General features: G+C 31.2%; 1 pseudogene across 1 annotated transcript; it reads right to left on the bottom strand.

The window, feature by feature from the left end:
* Positions 1-2,885: 2,885 nt before the first annotated feature.
* Positions 2,886-6,005, bottom strand: LOC125870169 (endo-1,3;1,4-beta-D-glucanase-like; annotated as a pseudogene). Its single transcript, XR_007446868.1, has 7 exons — positions 5,785-6,005; positions 4,956-4,977; positions 4,171-4,297; positions 3,888-3,978; positions 3,687-3,776; positions 3,484-3,552; positions 2,886-3,292 (listed from the first exon to the last, which is right to left on the bottom strand). The product of XR_007446868.1 is annotated as an endo-1,3;1,4-beta-D-glucanase-like (transcript).
* Between the last annotated feature and the right edge of the window lie 18,018 nt (positions 6,006-24,023).

Genomic DNA, 24,023 nt, shown 5'->3' with positions numbered 1-24,023 from the left:
TATTCTCCTTAAGTTTGAGGAAAATGATTGATTTTAAAAACATTTTCCAAACATGGAAAAATTGGAAATGTATACCAAACACACCCTTAATGTGGAAAAATGGCCAGATTGTCTGATTCTCAATTACAAGTCAATACTTCATGGGGTCTTATTACCCCCCTTGAAGTATTTTAAATAGAGATATTGACACCCTTAGATGGTGATGTCGCATAGCTAGTGTATTCGCTTTCCTATTGGCAAGTGTGAGGCAAATAAGCAAGTCAAAATTAATTAATCTGACAACTGTCACTTCTTAATTAGATACTATAATGATTATAGCTAAAATCACACACACTCTCTTTCATCTCTAACCCTCCCCTCTTTTACAAATTACGTCTCTTCAACTCGGTCAGCTGCCATGGCTAGCTAGCATCAATACAAGAAGAATTTTATGTTTTCATACTTTCATTTTAATTCACAAAATACTTTTTCAATAATAACACCTTCAAAATCTTCCCCCTAATTTTAGACAGAAGAATAAAAGAAAGAAAAAAGTACCCTTCAATTTCTTCACCTCGATAAAAGATATTTTTAGCTCGACTTCGAAAGACAAAATTGCAACTTTTATCGGAGACATCTTTTTGTTTACAATAGTAATTGAAGTTTCTTGACTACAATTGGAAGTGGGTATTAGAATGTGAGATTTCTCAAGAAAATGTCATCTTCAAATTCTTGATTGTTGCATTGGTTTAGTCAATTCGATCGGCGCACTTGTTTTTGTTGTAGTTTGTTAGTCTCCTTTGATTCATAAACCAACCAGAGCAAGAACTGTCCATCCCCAACTTCCTTTCAATCCACATCGAAAAATTAAGGTTTTCTCTACTGGGAGTCATCAAAGGAGGAATAGGCATATCTAGAGAAGTGCAATTGAGAACCAACAGGAAGAGAACTATCTTCGAAGATAACAATGATAGCAAATCTATCAAATTTAACAATAACAATTGAGTTTTGTGCAAATAGATGATTGGAAAGACATTAAAAAAAAGGCAGAGGTTGGTTGGTGTGGTGTGGTGTGGTGGAGATGAAAGTGGACGGAAGGAGATGAGACATTGGGAACAATGAAGAAAAAAATAAAATGATTTAGGAAGAGGAAGAATGGTGATGAGATTCTAGGGCAAGAATGGTGGAGAAAATGGGAAAGATTTTTTTTTCTTTTATTTTTGATTCTGAAAAAATAAATAGGCGTGTTTATTATACTAGGCAACAAAGAGTTGAGGTGACGTTTAAAGGGTGTTAATATCTCAATTTAAAATATTTCAGGAAGGTAATAGAAATTCTATAAAGTATTAATGTATAGTTAAAAATTCGGTAATAAATTGAGGGGCATTTGGTCATTGTCTCTCTAATGTGTGTCTGAATTGTGACAAAAGTCAAGAAATTAGGAGGAAAAAGATTTTCCTCATTTATAAAAGGGAATCATTTTCCTTTCAATTGTTGTAGCTTTTAAGTTCACAATACAGTTAAACCCCACTAAATTAATATAGGTGGGACGATAAAATATTATTATTTTATAGATGTATTATTTAATCGATAAATTAATATTTATTAATTTAAAGAGTATTTTGAGATTCAACCAATGTTATTTTTTATTACATCAAAATTCTTGATATCTTATTAATTTATGTATCATATTTATTGAATTCATATAAAATATAAATTTATCATACATAAAGTGCAATGAATACATTAAAATTATTATATCTTACTATATTATGTATCATATTTATGAATTCACATCAAAATAAATTCATTATACATAAAGTACAATGTATGTTTATGGTTCATTGTAATATATTTCTTTTGAAGATGATACGATTCCTTGGGAACCAATTACGCGTAAGGAAGCTCCTATCACATCTATAACTCTTCACAATTTTATGGTGCAGTTCAAAAAGACAACACTGAAACTTTTGGATGCACTGTAAAAGTTAGAGATGAACTTCAACTATATTTAAATTTTAACAAAAAAACAAAACACAATAATTATAGAGATCAGCCCACTGCAACATATTAACCTGAATCTGTAATTCACAAAATACTCTGTTATCTTAGTTTTAAAGAAGCAACAGTATTCTCTCCAAAACATGGCTAAAAGCCTCGTTGACTTATCCCAACTTGAAATTCAAAGTTGGTTCTAGTCATAAAAGCATAAATATAGTGGATAAAACTACAAAGAGATACAGAGACGGAAAAATCCCTATTGACAAGTTTGAATTTCTCAACAATATTGCAAGAGATGATGGTGATATTTCCGTTTTGATTGATAAGTGGCTTGGTATTGCTATTCAGAATGGTGTAAAACATGTAGTCTATAGAGATCATTCATCATATCACTTCCCTATTTTAAAATTCCTGGCTGCAAACTCTATAAGAGAACTGGTCCTGATGAGTAATCGTGGTCTGATGCATCTTTGATTATATGCTAATCATGTGGCGAATTGTCATTCTTTGAGAAAGCTTTCTCTATCTTATGTAACTTTAGATGACAACATGCTACAATCTCTATTCACTAGTTGTCCCTTGATTGTCAATTTAATCATTCACCATTGATATCTACGTTAGGGCCCTGATTAATAAGTATTTGCACCACACAACACCCATCAAATCTGAATTTGTATCGCATAAGGCCAATTAAAGGGGGGACACCAAGATTTTGCATTGTGTCCCCTCCTTGTGATTGGTGTTTAAATGTTGTCCCCATTTTTTACTTTGTTTGAAATTCCAAGTTGATGATTTTTGCTGTTAAGATCGTATGAGTCTTGATTATTTATACTTAAATCTTCAATATAAACACTTATTTCTTGATTTCCTGGAAGAATCTCAAAACTCCATTGTAATGGTGGCATTGACAAAACAGGATTTGAAGATACAAGTTTACCACTAAAATACATTTTACTTAAAAGCATACAAAGAAGTCCAATATTAGAGTTCATGCAATAGCAATCTTTAAACATACAGTACATTTAACATAACCATAGCAAGATAAATCTTCTTTAAACAAAAGATACAATACATACAGGGTTTATCCATAATTAAGCTCCATAACTTTTATCATGGCTAACTTTCATACTTTTTTAACTGCAAACTTTTCAACTGCTACGGTTCTTTCCACTCACTTGACGTGCTTGGCAAACCAGTTCAACATATCCTGATGACCTTCTTCAGCACTCTGCACAGCCTTCTTGTCTTCCTCGTTGTATCGTACAGTCCACCCATGGGAAACACCAGGATATATTTTCACAAAGCTGTCTACCTTATTTTTAGGACAGCAACAAAAGAAAATGGAAGGATAAATCAAGAACTCTGTACGCACTCAAAGAAATTCACTGAAGCAGGTATCCACTAATCTCAATACATCCACCCGATAAACGGGAGTGTACTATTTCACAGATAAGTCGAGTTTCTAAAATTAAGACATTTTCAAACATAGGAATGTTCGCGTACCTCAGGTTTTGATGATAAAATCTCCTTAAACTGCATAATAAGCTCAGGAGGAGTTAGGTGCCTTCACCTCTGCGAATAGATACATCATCAGCTCCATTCGGGAGAGGGAAAAAGTTGAGATAAAGAAGGAAACAGGAAGAACCTAAAAAAAAATGATGCAGTTCAATCCAATCACAAATGGTTCTGGTAAAAAAAAACAGTACCCTTAAAATCATCCAGAGAGACAAATGATGGGTGCAATAGCACTGCAGCTTGAATGTTCTCAGACGTAGCTAGTTGTACAACCACCTTTCCTGTTAAGAAAACAGAAGGTCAGAATCTTAGACAACTACAAGAAATTGACTCTATACATCCTAGGTGAGCAAGGGATGAATAATCCTTAAAGAGAAAGTTGAACAACTTACCACCCCAGCAAAACCCTGCTGCTCCAATTGCAGATATGCCTTTATCTTTTAAAGCTGCAATAACCTGCTTTGCATCTTCAAATCCTTTATCCTAACAGAACAAAGGAAAAAAAAAAGGATGTCATGGCGGTGAGCTTGACAATATTAATGCCGCACAATGACATTCCCAGGCATGATCAAGTTAATGGATGGAAAACTCTGATAATGATGGTGTTGCCTCCTTTTATTCGTGATGCATATCTATGGAAATATTACAAAAGAAGAAATATATCAGAAGGCATACTGTTCCATGTGATTGTAACCAGACTTGTACAGTCCTCTCCTTATTTTCAGGATTGTAAGGTTCTCCATAAAAAAAATCAGGAACCACCACATAGTAACCCTCAGCTGCAACTTTGTCAGCAAGCTTCCTACAAAACAGCAGTTAAGTTTCGGAATCAGCCCAAGATAAAAGAGAAACTTCTTGCAGCGTAATTACTGGAAAAAAAATGCAAAGAACAATCATCCCAACTTCTTCCATTGAAATGTAAGGAAAAAGATATAAAGATAAGATCTGTGGATCGCCTGAAATCTGTAAATCAGACTTTCTTCTATAAACGTAAAATCTGTAATTCAAACTCCTCTCTCGGTTTCTCTCTTGTTCCTTGTACCTTGATTATCGTATTGTAGTTTCTATCTGTTGTTTTTTGTTATTTTTTGATGTTTCTTATACTTCCGTTACTTCTTTTTCTGGGGTTTTTCCCTCGAGCCGAGGGTCTATTGGAAATGTTCTCTCTACCTCTAAGGTAGGAGTAAGGTCTGCGTACACTCTACGCAGACCCCACTATATGCGACTACACTGGGTATGTTGTTTGTTGTTGTAGTTGTAGTTGTATATGATACTCTTTTATCTAAGAAAGCAAGAAATGAAGTTGTTGACATCAGAGAAGCATCCAAGAGCATACATATGGTGCAAACATTAGAATAGAAATATATGAAAAAATAACAATAGTTAAGTGGAAAAGAAAAAAGTAACTTTAGAAGGTACTATTAGACAACTCCAAGCTGAACTTGAGAAGCAGTGCATACCTCAGATTTGGTGCTTCATAACCTGTAAAGTATTCAAGACATTAGAACATTGAGAATACACTAGTTCATAACATTTAGAATTGAAAATTTTGTAGCTATTGAAAGATCCACTTAACTTCCAAAATAGCAAACGCCTCATCTAATAGGATGATAGAAGTAGTACTGAAAAAGGAAGCGAGGAGTTCTTTTCCTTCTCCCATATACATATATTTGTCCTTGCTAATGCAAAACAACTATTTGTCGTACTGAACTATTTGCTTGAACTTTGAGATTCTCAAACCAAACTACAGCAATGTTTTTTCAAAAATAAGTTATTTTCTGGTGTTTGATTATAACAACAACAACATACCCCGTGGGAAATGTAATCCCACAAGTGGAGTCTTGGAGGGGTAGTACGTATACCAACCTTACCCCTACCTCTTGGGAGGTAGAGAGGCTGTTTCCGATACACCATACCCCGACATTGCCAGAAACATATTCGCAATAGAACCATTTTTACATCAAATGGGGGAAAATGACTTCCTCACTTTTGGACAAAGGTGAGCTCCTAACGCCAAAGGTTGCTTTACTAACCTCCGCACAAAAGATCATTTTCCTACAAAACAACAGTATAATACCACTGTTCCATTGAACATTTACACATTATTATCTCACAAAGCACTACCCAATTTGATTTTTCCACAATCCAACCAAATATTTTCCAAAAAAAAAAGTTCTGTTTTTTCAAAAGTTTGTCTTCCGGGTACCAAATTGATGAATCTCGAGAGTAAATTGAGCAGAACCCAGATACCCAAATGCATAGAAGAGAAAAGGGTTAAAAGGTAAGTACCAAAAATGTCGGAGATGAGGAGGATGGCTTTTTGGGAATCAGAAGAACCAGAGACGTAGGTTTTGAGTCCTCTAAGTTCAAAAACAGATCCATGTCCGCTGCTTGAGCTCAAAGCTGGTGGATTCTCGCAGCACTGAGTCCCTGCCATGTTTTGTTATACAATAAGAAAGACAGTGCCTTCCCTTCACAATCACTGATGAATATATTCATAGGAGACTAAAAGTCACAATCAAAAATTGAATTTTGTAGTTATGGTGAGGTTTTGACTTTTCAATAATCGGTTGGGCAATAATATTGTCGTAACTGCACCCTTGTATCTATATATTGAAGTATGTTTAAATTCGAATTTGTCGAAAAATCTATTACCTAATAAAAGATTATTTTGTATATAACAGAATTCAAACACAAAATCTCTAATGGATGAACCCAAGACCTACCATTCTGTATTCAAGAAAATCCGAATGTAAAACCTCTCGATGAACCAAAACCTCTGATTACAGGTCGCAATCAAAAATTGAATTTTGGTGGGGTTTTGAATAAGAGGTTGGGCGATAATAATGTAGTAATTGTACCCTCTGTTGAGAGGGGTAGAAAAGTATCCTTTTCGGTAGGAGTGGACATGGTATGCCATGGTATATACTGAATTATCATATTATATTGAAATTTTTAAGGGAAACTTACATAAATATATACTATAATAAAAAAATATTTACCATTTATAGCAATAATATATTTTTTTCACTTGATCACTTTTAATATATTTATAATACAGTTTTAATACATATTACAAAGAACAATATATTATTCACATATAATACAAGTTTTATTGATGGATAATACATTTATCACACATTTTAATACACTTATAATACAATGTGTCAATTTTTTACCAAACAAGCATAATATATTTAAAAAATCAATTGTAATACATATATATTGCATACATAATTCACTTTTAATACATATTGCAGATTTAACATAGTATTGTTATATATTACTATAAATGGTAATAAATAAAAAGTATCGCTAAAATCTGTAATTATTTATTAAAAGACATTCATCCAAGTAATTTTTTCAATTTTTAATACCATAGTTATAGTTTTGGTTTTATGATATTTGGTATGGTATATGATATACATTTTAATTATTTTTTTTGGTATTCGGTACGATATATGATGTTTAGAAAAAACATACCGAAATATCGAATACCATACTAAAATACATAGGTATATATATATATATATATATATATATATATATATATATATATATATAATACTAACAAATATGCAACCTAGTATTAGTATAAACTAAAGGAGTTGTTTAGAAGGTGAAACTTTGACTATTCTATTTTGATTGAAATGTATCTGAAATTTAACTACAAAAGTAGTTATTTGTACTTTATTTTGAATGCTCTATATATTTTACATGTGTGATGTGTTAGTATGATACATCTATGACTTTTTTTAATTGTCGAAGTCATAATACTCTATTATACAAGCATATACTAGTCAAAATTAAACAAACTATGATTACCGATTTACCATATCATAAAATACCAAAATTAAACTTCAAATTATCGAACCATATCAAATTAAATTGGTATGGTAATGGTATAATATTCTAAAAACCGAATATCAAAATTACGATATCAAAAATTTCATATATCGTATCGTATCGTACCATACCATGCCCACCCCTACTTTTCAGTATACTCAATTATTACAACTCACAGATTAGAAGTAAAATTGAAATCTTTTGGTTTATATAATTTATTATATCTAAATGATTTTCGAAAGGAGTTCGTCTTTTTTTCTCTCTATTATATAGAAGTAAACTAGAGGGGCATAGCCCGTGCTGAGCACGGGCCCAACATTTTACATTTTTAAAGTAGTAAATGTTTGATGATACACAACAGTAAGCGTCATTGGCTATATTGATACAAAAGTGTGTCGCTTAGTTTACACAAGAGAACACCTTCATAGATAATATAGACATTCTTAAATTAATTAAAACAAAATAACACCATGAATGCCTAAAAAATGGCTCATCTAATCCTCAGATCTTAAACTCAGGTAAGAGAGTTGAACTACTTCTAAAGAAGTGCATAAAACAATTATTCAACATATGCGCCAGGGTGAGGCTGATGATACAAACACAACTGAAATATGTTGTTCAAAATGTTGGACAAGTCCATTTGCTCCGAGTCCATTATGGTAAGGAATAACATCAACAAAGGTTGTTCATAAGGTTGTGCATCAGACTCTAGTTCAGCTTTTGTTGACCTCTTCTATGAATATGATCCAAGATTTGAATTCATAGTGTAGTACTACAATGTTAATCAGAGTCATTACCTGAGATAAGACCATCATTAAGCCAATCATATTGGTCACAATTAAGGCAATATATAGAAAAACTACTATGCCAAGTAGGGGTCGAACCTATGACTTTCTGCTTAGGAAAGAGATACTCTATTCGCTGAGCTACATGCGCTTATTGTGCTCTCTCCTACGTTAAGACTTGCAAGAGATACTCTATTCGCTGAGCTACATTTCCTATTCTTTGAACTAATTTTTAATAAATTTGTTTTATTCTCCACCTTGTGCCACAAAACATGTTTTTGTAGTAAAATAATTTGCAGAGAATTTAGATAACACAATACTCTAAAGGAACATATCATCATAAGTTAGAATTGCAAGGAAAGAAGAAAGTCTAAGTTACATTATATTTCAAGCTTATCAATTCAAAAGTCAGGAAAAGAATCAAATCTTGACAGAATGTTTTACTTAAGAAACTATTTCATTGTGCAAGAAGATACCACTCAGTACATTGTTCCCTAACCTGGAATGGTGTGAATCTAGTTAACTTTGTGTTTCAGGTCTCTGGATAATTTTAATAAAATATTTCCAAAAGATAAATAGATGTTTATCCACAAACACATGCAAAGATAATTATTAAATTATAAATATTAAAAAATTAAGGCAGTATATGTTTGTATTGAGAAGTCATGGCCCTCTCTACTCAAATTCTCGTCATTCTCTATAGGGTCTAAGAATAACTTATTTAACAAATAAAGATTATACCAGTATGTTTTTAAAATTATATTCATACAATCTATATTAGCTTTACAACAACATATTCCTCAATATGTACTCATACAAATGATCTATCAGCTACAAATCAGTTAACTTCATTAAACATAATTAATAGGCTCATTAATTTAAAAATAAAATAAAATTAATAGGCTCATGAACCTACCATTGTAAATATATAGTATGTTAGCAGCTACTACCTTTGTCCACCTTAGTTTAAGCTTTGAATCAACTTTATAAGCAAGCCCTCATACTTGACTTGAGAAGGCTATGAATTGCACTTACATGTGATCAATTCCTCAGAGAGATCCATTAACAACAATGACATTTTATACATATGTCACCCGTGAAAATCAATAGCCGCATAAAATTAGCAGAACTGGTATTGATACTAAAGTGCATTTTTGTTTAAATATTAAATTTCTCCTTTCTACCCCTACTGTTAACTACATAATCGAATTCCAAACAAAAATATATGCTAGAAATAGAGAAAGTACTTCTCTTTTGAATTGTAGATTCTAGTCATCGGCTATTTTGGTTCCAACTGATAAACTGGGCATAGAACCCTCCAAGCTGGCTATTCTAAGAACTGAAATTTTCATCTGAGTTTTGAGTTCAGAGATAGATTACATGTTATCTCTTGGACATCTAGACATCTCAGGAGAAACTTTATGTAATGACCCTCATGGTCATTTCTGTGTCTTGCCTTTTGTGTGTCGTTTAGAGCGTTCCTATAGCGACCCCAAGTCATTTTATGACTTGCTAGGACTGACAGTTCGGTCACCTGGTCGTTCGTTTGGTCTTGGTGCGAGTTTTTTTTGTTTTGGAGCTTATGAACCTTGAACGATCATTTTCGATCAAAAGTTCAAGAAGATGACATCGGAATCCAATTCTGACGATTCCATCAGCTCCGGAAGGGTCATTTTAGGCTAGTAGCATGGTCGACATGACTCCCGAGGTTTTCAGTGTGAGTCGGTGCGATTAGGCGTTTTAACTTTAAGTTTAAGCCTAAGTTTGACTTTGGTCAACATTCTGAGTAAACGCGCTCGGATGAGAATTCTGTCAGCGTGGTTAGCTCCGGAATGTCGAGTTTGGTCTAGATTGACCCTTCTTTTGTGTCTGGAGGTTTTCGATATCTTTCCGAGCCCTTTTGTGGGTTTTGACTTAAAATGGCTTTTGGAAGTGGGACCCACTTTTTATCGAAATGACCTCTGATGGAAATTTCGACTGCGCCGTTGAGTCTGAAATATCGAATTTGGTATGGTTGCATATCTCGTTTGCGTGCACGGGGTTCCGAACGAGTTCGGAGCACCCCGTCGGAGTTTTAAGTTTTGGGAAATTGCAGATTTTCTGCAATAAATGCAGAAAAACCAGCAACATTTCCAAAAACTTCAAACCCTCATAACTCTCTCATCTCTCAACCGATTTGGGCGATCCAAAAGGCAAAGTTGTGAGATTTTTCGAGGACAACGTGTTGGTGAGCTCGGATAGTGATTTGGAGTCCTCGTTTGAGGTAATTTTCGAAAAATACCTGCTGCCAGACCTCTTTTTGTGAGCTTGATTTTGGAAATTTTTGAGACTTGTTTTCTTAGCCATTTTAGATCCGATTTTGGTGATTTTTGAGGCTATCTTGAGTGGTTTTTCGAGGAGAACATTGTGGTGTTGTCATATTTTACTGTAGACCGCTCGTTTTTGGTAAATACACTGCTGTCCCATTTCTAATTTTTGAGAAAATTTGGGTTTTAGTTGCATGTTGATATTGTGTTGTTCCCGAGTCCCGAATTGTATCCCATTTTTGGACATGAGCTGGGAAAACTGGTTAGGACCCACTTTTGGGGTTAATTTTGGAATTTCTTGTGAGGGTCCCACGATTCCCGTTTTGACTCCAAAATTGACCTATCTCCGTTTGTTGTGATTTTGGTGTCTAAACGACCGTATTAACGTTGTAACTCTATTTTTGATAGCGGGGCAGCGTTTCGAGACCGTTTGGAAAGGGAAAGCTCCGAAGGAGTGATTTTGGAGCGCGTGTGATCGGCCTACAGGTAGGCTACGATTTTCCTCTCTTAGATTGAGCTCGAGAATGTGAATGCATGTTGATTAGTTGGGATTTGCGTTGGGTAGTTATTGAATCTTGCATAGGTGTTAAGAAATCATGTTTTCAGCCTATTTCAGGAATTATCGGGTAACTGTGAGCATGCTTTGTGTTATTAACGGGCCCTCCTCGCTATGTGGAGTGCTTGCATGCTTAATTATTGTTGATTTGAAGCATGTTGGGCCTTAGTTTAGGTTTGACTAGGGCTTGCCTTAGAAATACATTATTCGGATCCAATAGGCCTTAGTTTTGCCCTGACGTCGCTCGGCCGACTTAGATCCCTGTAGACTGGTGTAGCAGACTTGAGTTTGATAGTTTGGGCCTTAGTTAGGCTATACTCTTTCTCCGACTATAGTTATCCTTATTTTCCCCTATGTTACGGCTTCACGAGTTACATCGGCGACACTAGTTCTACTTCGCGGTTTGAATTTGATTTTCGATTTGGTTCCAAGGACTTACATTGATTGGCTAAGTTTGGACGGCGTTCCACGGACATTTATGAGTGTGGATCGATTAGGACTCTTTCAGCAGTTACATTGGCACCTTTATAGAGCATCCGGTTTAAGTTCCGGCCTCTATCGCCCAGATACTTATATAGAGCATCCGGTTTAAGGTCCGACCTCTATTTCCCAGATACTTATATAGAGCATCCGGTTAGAGTTCCGGCCTCATATACTTGATATTTGTGATTGGTTACTTAGGTACTTCTGGTGAGCATCCGGTTAAAGGTTCGGCCTCCATACTGTCAGATTTTACTAATTAGGGTTGAGGTTCTGATTCGTGTTCTTCATTCTTGGGTTCTCATATGCAATTCTCTTTAGTTATAGTTATTTTGTGTACTCGTCGGGCTTATGGGGGTCCGTTCGAGTTTTTATTTAACTTGCGCACGAGTGTACCTTTTGGGCTTATAGGGGCCCAGTTAGGTGTAGTTAGCTTATAGATTACTTTAGTTAGTTCTTTGTACACTCGTGTGCATTCCCTTGTTAGTTAGATTTTAGTTCTTGACTTCGGTTTGTGTTATTCCTTCTTTTCATATTGCCTTTACTTTTCAAGTTCAGTCGGCCTATGATGCCTACTTAGTACCGGTTGTTTTGGTACTCATACTACGCTCTGCATCTATTTCGTAATGCAGGTTTGGGCACTAGTAGCCAGCGTTGAATCAAGCTTGGAGCAGACTGATCCGGAGACGGGAGTGAGCACACGACATTTTGTACTATTTCAGTCTCTATCTGTATATATATAGACTTGTCTTTTACCTTTCGAGACAGTCCAGTCTCTGTTGTCCACTTTTGGGACTTGTACTCATTTTGTTAGTAGCTCTGTACTAGTGACTTCCAGGTTCTGGGAGGGATCTTTATTTGTATATATGTTTTTGGTTTGCTTCCGCCTGTTTATATTGTTATTTGCCTACTCTTGTTTAGTTTCTACCCTCAGACCCATTACTTGTTGTTCCGGGTTACGGGTTGGCTTACCTACTGGTGGGTTATAGTAGGTGTCATCATGACTTGAGAAATCGGGTCGTGACACTTTAGTTGGTAAATGGTTTCAATAATACATTTGGCATCTCAAAAGAGCACCTCATTTGTTATATGATTGCTTGAATTTCCAAAGCTTCTTTGTTCTTTCTTTAATACATTGTCAAGCACAGTTTTTTCAAGATTTCATGTATGGCATTTTATAACGAATTTGTCAAATACTAAATAAAATGAAAAAAAATTGTGGTTGACTGGTTACATTCATTGCTTGATAAAGTAGGTATAGAAGTGTAGAACTATGAGAACCTAAAAGAAAAGGCACAAAAGCAATTGTTCTGAAGCCTTTCTCTAGTTCCAAATGGACAGAATTCCTAATGTTTAATTTAGATTAAAATTTTTTGTTGATATAGCTAATTTAGACTTATCATGGATGTGGTTACTGCAATACAGTGACATATTCAAAACAGATTGCTTGTTGTCTCTTTAAGCCCATATTTGTTCATGGCTAACATGCTTTTCTGTGATTCACAATTTAGTTAAACATGTTTAGAAGGAAATTAAAGCACACAAAAAAAAAGGTGATCCAAGCACAGGAAAACGCTGACCCACAAAATTTTGAATTCACATACCAAAGCAGCAACATAAGAACATTCATGTCCCAAATTGTGTAATCAAATGGGAAAAATATATATCCTAATGAAAAAAGAGACACCCAAAATAGGAGGAAACATAAACAACATTTATCCAGATTTGAGGTAAAAGAAAAACACATGAGTATATATTAACAACATTTATCCAGCTTCCACGCAAAGAAATAACATACTTACTACAATGAACCTGAAAAAATGAGACACGTGTGTCCATCACTCGTCTTGAAACTTACATACATCCATATCGAAAGAGGAAGTACAATATGTTTTAAAATGGTCAATAGGAATAAAAGGAAGAATTCAAACTCAATATAGAATGTCAGTGGTATTAGCCAATTATAATTTCCAAATTAATTTTGATAACCAGGCTAAGGGTTCAGAGCATAGATGTAGGATTTAGAAGCAAAATTAAGAGAATTTCGATAAGCCTTAAATGGTTTTCTTAACTCTTATCATCTGCAGATTTATACTACAAAGAGAATATTATAAGTAATTATACATCATAAATAAGCATACAAAATCAATTTATTGACACCTAGGGCAAGTCTACTTCAACTCACTAAGAAAACGTGGTTTTTCTTTCTTATTTATACGACAATAGAATAAGGACAATCCAAATGCTAGCAAACACATAAGCTATGCAGAGCCTCCTAAGAAATTAAAAGTTATAAAAAAAATTGAGATTCTACTGCTCAACGTGAAAATGAAGTCTCAATTGTCAAACTAAAGAGATCAAATACATTATTTGCTACTTAAGTGTTTAGCAAGTACATAAGTAAATGTTTTCACACTCGAACTCTTCTTCTACGTGTTGTGTGTGCTTTCAAGCAATATGACTTCTTGCTAAATGAACGATTTCTGACAAAGTGCCCCATACCCGCACTAAGGGGTAACTTGAGATAAGGTATAAAAACAATGCATTTATTTTGACTTGAGTCTTTCTCTCCTCATAGAGTCTTGGCTCTAGTAAGGAGAAAAAACCTCTCTGTAGGAAAAAACACTTACTCCCCCCGTGTTGGAAAATAAATAAACTTATTTAAGCACTAAAAAGCAAAGCAACAATAAGAAATGGAATGAGAGAAGCTATAGTGTAGATCACTTTTCACTTTTTCGATAGTCCAGACTTTGCCAATGGTTCTATTGAGTCTTCCTCTGATTCTTTTCATATATCATATGGATCAAATCACAGGATCTCTATATGTATGCGCTGAGGAGGTGTGTCACCTAGACGAAAAGTAAATTAAAGTGGAAGATGGCTAAGGATGAAACAAACTCAAATTCCTAATAATGAAGTGAGTGAAATGAGTTAATGAAATGTAATTTGAAAATCTAGTATTGCCCCGCAACAAGTTTTGAGAGACTCTTCACCTTAGAATTTAGAGACAAGTGCAAAAACAATACTACATGAGTGTAGAAAGTAGTAGCCACAAAGAAGAAGTCGTATTCAACAGAATATTACCTTAAACTTCTGGGATTCCACCTGACTTGTTGACTACGTTGGTTGGAAGTAGTTCTATGTGAAGAACATGTTATGTATATAGTTCGAATCAATTGACTTTTATATTCCTTCAAAGTTTAAAGGAAATTTCATCAAATAAGTGACGTGCAGACGAAACCTGACCTCTAAACTTTAAGGCCATTAACATGCTAGTACAAACAGAAAACACAAAGAATCCGTCTATCATTCAATTTTTTGAGAAGTAAAAATAATATAATCGCTAATTTGCAAAAGCCAGATCCTTAATAGTTTGGTGAAAAGACAAAAGTCCGGCCTGATTTGTTTGGATCTTGTTTTCTCTTTAAGTGTCCTAATTGAATCAATTTCATTAAGCTGTATCACATGAATTGTGTTCTTGACAATTTTTTACATATTTTCTATAGTGGTCATTTATTATCCGCAGTAAAAATCAAAATCAAATAACCAATATAAAACTAATTCATGATTTTACATCTAGAAAGCCTCAAATAAGAATAGGTTAAGCTATTTTTCTAGGGAAAACTAAAAATGGAGTCTTATAAAACTACATTCTATAGAAGCATTTACTTTAATCCAACAACATGGCATCAAAATTAGTGGGGAAAATTTTCAGTGCCAAAGGGGAAAAAAGACCATACCTGTGACAACCAAGAAAAGATGAATTTACTGGAGTCCTAAATGATCGATTAAATCTTGAACACCAGCCTTCATCTTCATTTTTACCAGAGCCATGAAAGTCGAAACATTAGTGCCTCTTCCATTAATTAGCATTGGAATAAAGAAGAAATGAAAGCTAGTGGAAATCAATGTTGTAAAGAAGGTGGAATCCATGTGTCACAAAAGGAGGAAAGGATTTGGTAAAGAGTAGTGTTGCACTACACATGTAACAATAGATCAAACTAATAAATAAGAGTAAAGTACACATTTCTTAGCTTGTTGTACAAATTGTATTGCTTTGTTAGTCCTATTAACTCCCACTTCTATATAGGAGTAATAATATAGGAGCTTAGAATATGTTAATCAATTGATCGATTTATCCTTCTGTTTTATTTACATCTAATAATTTTTAGTTTTAATTTATTTGTCTGTTTTTTAGTATATTATATATTTATAAATTACTCAAATAATAATATTTCTTTACTCTATTATCATATATACATATTACTATAAGTGGGAGCAAAAAAAGTTAAAAGTTGAATTATGATTTTACCCCTATTATAAATTCAAATGTTATAAAAATATTTAACTATTTAATTTAAATATTAAATTATATTATTTTAATAAAAATGTTAATGACTTTTGCACTTCCTTAGAATAATTCTTAATTAAGATATCTAATTTAATTTATTTTCTTGAAATTATTTAAAATATTATTTTTTCCATTTAATAATTATTTTGGGATTCAATGAATTTTGACTCTTTACAATTCAATACTCATTATTAAATTGTAAGTTATTATTAGCAAGAAAAAACCAACAATCTTTACATCTTCTACATAGTAATAGTGATGATTTTTCATAATCATAGTTACTATGATTTTTTTAATAATTAGTCAAAATGATTAAACATTTAATATATTTGAATTCTTTTACTTATTTTATCCTTAGATTATAGTTTTATTTCTCCATTACATTTAAATGTTATAAATTGTTTAATAAATTAAATATTAAATAGTAAATAGTAAATCATCATATTAGTATACATAAATTACCACTAACTCTTCATTGTGCAAATGTATTTAACTCCATTAATTATATTCATTATGCTTTTAACTCTCATGTCTCATCGATGATCTCGAATGGATTAATATCATATTTATGATAACTCTTTGTGTTCCTCAATGTTATCCTATAAATAGTGACATTTGACACAATAATGTACACACTTAAACCAATTGAAAAAAATACATGAGAAAATCTCTATGCTCTCTTCTCTTGTATCTTTTTATTTGTTTAGTTTAACATTTATGTTTCTTATTTGTTGTTATTGTACATCTGTTGTTATGTTGTTGTTATTATTGAGAATTTACCATGGTTTGTTGCTTTCTATACATTAGTCTAGCGTGTGGTATTTTAATATCCTCATTTGAATATTGAATGCGTGCAATAGTTAGTTATTTTTACTTTATGCACTTTTAATCAATTTTATAGTTAAAGGTATATTCTTTTTATTAGGAAGATATATGTAGTTCCTATCGAAACAATGATGGATTTTTTTTTCATAAATACCAAATATTTGAAGGGAATAAAATATGTCATTTGCAATACAAAATTTATATGAAGTATTATGGAATAAACGTGCAACGCACGTTTCCGGAGCTAGTAAAAAGCAAATGTAGGAGCTTAGGGTCTGTCGGTCAATTGACTGATTTGTCCTTCTCCTCTATTTATGTTTTATAATTTCTTTATATTAATTAATTTATCTTATTTTTTCTTTTATATGTTATGGATTTATAAATTACTAAATTAATAAAATATTACTTTTCTATATTATGTAGAAGCGAATAGAGGAGCTTGGGTCAGTCAGTCAATTGATCATTTGTCTCTTTTCTCTATTTATTTTTAATAATTTTTTTGTTTTATTTTCCTTTTTAGTATGTTATGTATTTATAAATTACTAAAACAATAATATTACTTTTCTATTATATATAGAAGCGAATAGAAGAGCTTATGTCAGTCAGTTAATTCACTGGTTTACCCTTCTCCTCTATTTACATTTAATAATTTCTCCATTTTGTATTTGTCTTATTTTTCTTTTTAATACGTTATGTATTTATAAATTACTAAATAATGATGTTATAAATTACAATAATTAACAAAATAAAATACTAAAAAAAACATATTAAAAATTTGTTCAGCTCTCGAAATTTCACTTGTGCCACATACATTAAAACAGAGGAAGTAAAATATATTATTTAAAAATTACGATAAGAGTATTATTAATCACAATAATTAACAACTTAAAAATATATTTTAAAAAATATATAAAAAATTGGTTAACACTCAAGATGTCACATATGCCACATAAACTATGACAGAGAGATTAACATATATTATTTGAAAATCACATTAATTAAGAATATTAAAAATAACAATAATTAACAACTTAAAATATTTTAAAATATATATTAAAATTTGGTTGACTCTCAAAGTTTCACATGAGCCACATAAATTGGAACAAGGTGAGTAATATATGTTATTTAAAAATTACGTTAAAAGTATTGTAAATTGCAGTAATTGACAACTTAAATTATTTTAAAAAATTATATAAAATTTTGATTAAATCTTTTAATTCTATATGTGCTATATAAATTAAAATAAAGAAATAATATATATTGACCACAAACTCTTTGTATCTAGTAATTATTACAAGTTACAAATTAAAATTGAAATTGATATAATTTAGTTATAATTTATACGTAAGTGATATTTGGAAGGGCCAATTTTTTAACTATACAACTTAACAACTATATTTACACCAACATAGCAATATTTTTTTTTCCAATTATATAGCAATACTTTTTTTTTTCAAAAGTAGAATTTAAGTTAAAAAAATAAAAATTCCAAATCAGCCATGCTTATCCCGATTCCCATAAATTTCTCCAATAATTTATCTTCCCTAATTTATTCAAATATGCTATATATTGTCTCCCATAAATAGAGGTTTCCTACCAAAACAAAACTCCCTTTCTCTGAGTTATCTTATTCATATTTTGAATTCATAGTTGTTATAAATGGTTGTATATAATAGATATCATGAACACTTTTGGATTACGTGTTGTCACATATCCAGAAATATTGAAAAAAATGAACTTATTGGATGATATTCTGCTGTTGATTTGATATGGTAAATAAGCCAATTTCTTGGTGAAATTATGGTAAATAGGCACAAATTTATTGTAAAAATAAAGGATCATAATGGTGTATATAGTAAAACAAATGTTTGGAGTATACACCAACCTAAAACAATAAATTGAAAAGTATTAGATGTTAGTATATTAGTTTGGACGCTACAATAATTAACACTCAATTACTGTAAAATTGGTTTACTTTGGTTACAACTGGTACAAAACTTGGTATAAATGATGGTATATATAACAACCAAATGTCATAATGATGATGGTATATTATCTTACATATGAACATACGTATATTAAAATGACTGCAGCAATAAATTATTTGGTGTAATTGGTGGTGTTAAAAACTACAAGTTTGACGATCTATGGTATATAATTAGAACCTCATAAACAAAAATATTGTACATATTTTAGTGTATTTTAAGTATGTGAATTGGTGTAAATAATAATATGAAAAATAGTTCCTACATTTATTGAAGTAACCTGATAAAATCATAAATTTTAAAAATTGGTTTAAGGGTATGTAATCTTTGACTGTTTTTTTTTTTTAAGTTTATTAAATGGGTAAAATATTGGTAAAATACTTTGGTATTTCTTTGACTGTTTTTTTAAGATCATTAAATGGTTAAAATTATGGTAAAATACTTTGATATTTCAATAAATGGCTTATGACTACAATCTTGGTTAACACTGAAACCATAAAAAAAAAACGTTGTTGAAAAAAAATAATTGGTTTACATATGAAAGAAAAAAACACAAAACGGGATAAACACATTGGTATGTATACCAACCTGCAACTTTGAAAGAAATCCAATTGATCATATACAAGCATTTTGTATAATTTTTCAATAATTATAAAACCCAATTTATACTTAAATTTATACCAAACTCATACATGTACAAGCCAAACTCACACTATAAATTTATCACAAAATTTAACCAAAAAAGCAACCAAATAAATGCGTAATCACATAATAAAGACAATATCCAACAACGAACTCAAAATCATAAACGCAACTAAAGTACAATCCAAAATAACAAAAGAGATTCAAAACCATAAAACATTCATGAAATTCTGTATTAAGAAATAACACTTTTTACTCCTTGACCCTCCGATTTGACCGACCACCTTGCTTAGAAGCTTCGTCTTCACTAACAGATTCAGTATCAATTTTCATCTTTCCATATTCCCAAGGTAACGCTCCAAATCTCAATCGAAGATTTTCAGCATTTACACCCAACATAGATATGTTCATATCTCCACGGCACACATATTCAGCAAAAACACAGGTATACAGACCACAATCCCTACAAATATTACCCAATCAGCATAATTAGTACAATACATAGTATAATCAACCACAAAAAAGACACATTATACTTTTACGTGGAGTCTTTTCCATCGAAAATTGATAATTTTTTTGGTTAGTTGGATTGTGAATCGTTTATGTGAAGAAGATTAAAGGTTAAGAAAAATGAAGAAGAATATGGAAGAGAAACCATTTTGACTTCCCAAAATATTTTTAAGATTTCTTGAAACTATAACTCCACATTGATAAGTACACCCCTTTCTTGGTAAAAATACAGCTTTATCAAAAAAGGAATAAACTAATTATGATCCCCAAAAGGTCCACTAAGCTTAAAAAACGGAAAAAAATAAAAGTAATGAATCGTGTGTATTTGAAATTGTTTAGGAGAGAGAATATTTGGTAAATATTAATATCCTAATTATACTCCATATAAAAGGCACGAAATACTAATAGTATGAGAGAGAAAAATCTGTAAAACAAAATTAAAATAAATACAAAAATTAAATGTTTTGTTATGTATGTAATTTAAAAACTTAGTTTGTAATTAAATATAAGTATATTGATATTTTGTTAATAAAAGTCTTAAGTAGTATATTTTTGTAATTTTTCCTATTTGGGAAGGAGTTTGTCTTTTTTTAATTAGTGAGGTGATTTTTTTAAATATTTTTTTTCCATTTTTAGTTTACATTGACAATTTTGTCGTAGTAAAGAAAAAGTGGAATAAAAACTGTTAGTATTGTTCTATTGGATGGTGATTTTCTCATCTTATATTCTTGGGTATTTTTTGAGCTAATTTTTAGAATGACATTTTGTCTTCTTTTGTGGGCTTGTACAATTTTTATTTTGAGTTAATTTTTTTAATATTGAATTGAACTCAAAGTCTATTTCATCTTGGTATTATAATCAGATATACCCAATTTTTATTATTTCACCTAAAGTTTGTCTCATATTATCTTATCCACACATTGGTTGTTAGGCCTAGAGCCATCAAAATGGGTTTAGCCCATGGGCCGGCCCAACCCTACTCATTATTGGGATGGGGTAGGGATAGAATTTTTCAAGCCCATTTAAAACTAGGGCTTATAAGTCCGACCCATATAAGCCCTTGGCCCTTGAGGCTTGATCGGGGTTGGGCTGGGGTCGGTCCATGGGCCAAAACTTTTTATTTAAGAGTAATTTACAATAATCTCACTAGTATATAATCTAATTATTTGAAAACACGCTATGTTGTAATATTATAAATCTTCGTACCCAGATAGTATCTCGAAATATATGGACTCAAAATTGGGTTTATTTTTTCTAGATACATTTTATTCAAGTAGATTCGCATGTATCTAGGATATATATACAAATCTCGTGCCCTCTCCTCCCTCCTATCTTGCTTGTCACTCTCTTATCTCACTCGCATATCCAGTATGCGAGATACATGCTAATTACACTAGATTTTTGTTAGTGTTACTGAAACAACGTCATTGTTTGTCATATTTGATTTGAATCTTGCTTGTCACTCTCTTATCTCACTCGCATATCCAGTATGCGAGATACATGCTAATTACACTAGATTTTTGTTAGTGTTATTGAAACAACATCATTGTTTATCATATTTGATTTGAAAATCTTCTCATTTTTTTGATGTTACAGAATTATAAGTTTGGAACGTAAAAAAAATTAAAAAGAAAAACAGAAGGGCTAGCCCTCCCCAGCCCTTTGCCCTTCTAGGATTGGGTTGGGTTGAACATTTTCAGGCCCTACCAAATGAAGGGCCAGCCCACCCTACCCCTTCAAATTCCTTGGCCCTCGAGGCTTGGGCCCGATGGGGCTGGACCGGCCCTTTTTGACAGCTCTAGTTAGGCCTAAGCATTTGAGAGCATTAGTAATCTAACATGATAGATGGAATATGTTTACTATCTATTTTTACTATTCCCTCTATTCCAACAATTTATGTGGCTCTTTTCATTTTTCGAGTGTCAAACAATTTAAGTTTGATCAGAAATTTGCTCATAAAATCTTCAATTTTTTTGAAATGAAATTTATATATTTGTAAACTATATAAAAAGTACTATAAGTCACAACAACTGATAATTCAAAATGTTTAAAAGATCTATGGAAAATTTATGATCAAAATTAGATTTGTTTGAATCTCGAAATTCGAAAAGTGCCACATAAAATGGGACGAAGGGAGTAGTAATTTATAAGTGTGCAGGTAGCTAATCATCAACATGTCTATTTATGTTGTTGGTTTATCTATAGTTGTTATTTGTTTATTTTCACAGTATATATTTGTAGCTAGCTTATTCCCACATATATTAGTACTTATTAGTAGATAGTTCTTTTTAATAAATTCTAAATGAAATTACGTTATATTTTCTTAATAAATTTTAAATGAAATTAAAGTTACATATTTTTCCACCATCTATATTTCTTACTCATTTTTATTTGTCCATTTAAAGTTTTATACGCCTTTTAAATTAATAATTAATATAAGTATTTTATCACAATAGTCATATTAATTGATATATAACTTTAGACATTGAAAAATAATTTGGGAATATGTAAAGCAGAATGGGTTGTTTATCCAAAGGACAAAGGTAATTTGATTGCAACAATTGTGTTTTTTTTTTTGTTGACGAGAAAAGATTTAAAAATGCTTGAAAATTAGTGTTTCACTGTGAAAATTTGTAATTTAATTTGAAATTATGGTTCAAATTTAAAAAATAACTTGTAACTTGTTTTCTAACTCCCTTTTAAAATAATAGTACATTCAAATATGAATCATATAAAAAAATATAACCAAATATTATTGAGTCCATATATAACACGGATTATCGTCACTTGTATTATCATAAATTGCCATTGAAATTCAAATTATTGTAATATACTATCATATATATTTCCAAAACCAACATTCAAAGATTCTTATATTTTAAGAATACTCATCTTTTTAGATTATTATTTTTTATCACAAAAACAAAAAAAGACAGTGAAACAGAAAGTTTCTTTACAATAAAATAGTATCATTACAACAAATAAAAAATCTTGGAGTAATTATTTAATAATAATAATATAATTATTATATTATATTTAACAACAATAATATATAAATAGTTACAAAATCTATTGTCGTGTGTTTGGTATGGAGGAAACATTTTATGGAAAAGATTTTTCAATTTTTCTATGTTTGGTTGATCAATATGTTCGAAAAACAATTTCGGTAAGAAGACAAGCTCCTTAAAAATTAGGAAAATGACTTCACTAATGGAAGTAGGAAAAACAAGTTGCTTAATATAAATGACGTTTGTCTCCAACTCATCCAATCCTCACACCTTGACCATCCCACCTCCTGCCACCACCAAATCTCCACTCAATTTTGCTAAGTAACATATAAATATTCTTGATATAATATTATCTTGCTAACTTATCAAACACTAAAAAATAAGTTTAAAAAAATCCACTTATTTGACATTTTCTAAAAAAATGTTTAGTACCACAAAAGGGAAAGAAACAAATTCAACTTACAACAATGAATAAATTAATGCGTAATTTTAGGCTTTAATATATGTTACCATCACATACTATTTCTTTATTAATTTATGATAAATAAATATAGATGTACAAAAATATTTTTTAGCAAACAAGTTTAAATTCTCTCTTCCATGATACTTTTGGTAATAATATTAAAAAATCTTTTTTTTTCACATACAAGTTAAAATTCTCTATTTTAAGATAATTTTGGTAAGGATATTAAAAATACCTTTTCTCAGAAAGAAAATGCAAATAATACTTAACTATATTATAAGAAGATGGGATCTATCATATCATATAAACCATATATTATATATGAATAAATCTTTGCTTGATTTTAACTAAATAAATAAAAAATATGGAAATCTTAGAAAATCACTCCTAAATATGACTTCGTAATTAATACTACCTTAATTAGCACCCATCTTCACCGAATGTTTTATTCTCTAATTACTTTTTCCCCCTCATAATTGACTGTTCATTGCAAGGTTAGTTTCTCTAATATTCTTTACAAGTTTGGTCTCCATTTACTCTAATCTATGTACATTCAAGTTATGTAAAAATCATGGTCATTGAGTATTTAGTTTATATAATAATATAATTTTATTTGTGGACAAAAATAATTAAATATTACTAAGTAGTACTTACTAGAATTTTTTTCTCCTTTTGATTTGTTATAAACATTTGGATATAACTTTGATTTTAATTATTTGATCTTTCTTTTTCATTTTATCAGTTGTTTAAACGTTCAAGGAACTAATTTTC

The sequence above is a fragment of the Solanum stenotomum genome, chromosome 7, assembly GCF_019186545.1.
Source record: "Solanum stenotomum isolate F172 chromosome 7, ASM1918654v1, whole genome shotgun sequence".
NCBI classification, from domain to species: Eukaryota; Viridiplantae; Streptophyta; class Magnoliopsida; order Solanales; family Solanaceae; genus Solanum; species Solanum stenotomum.
Note: the sequence above shows the minus strand (reverse complement) of the source record. Positions and strands in the feature narration are given on the sequence as shown.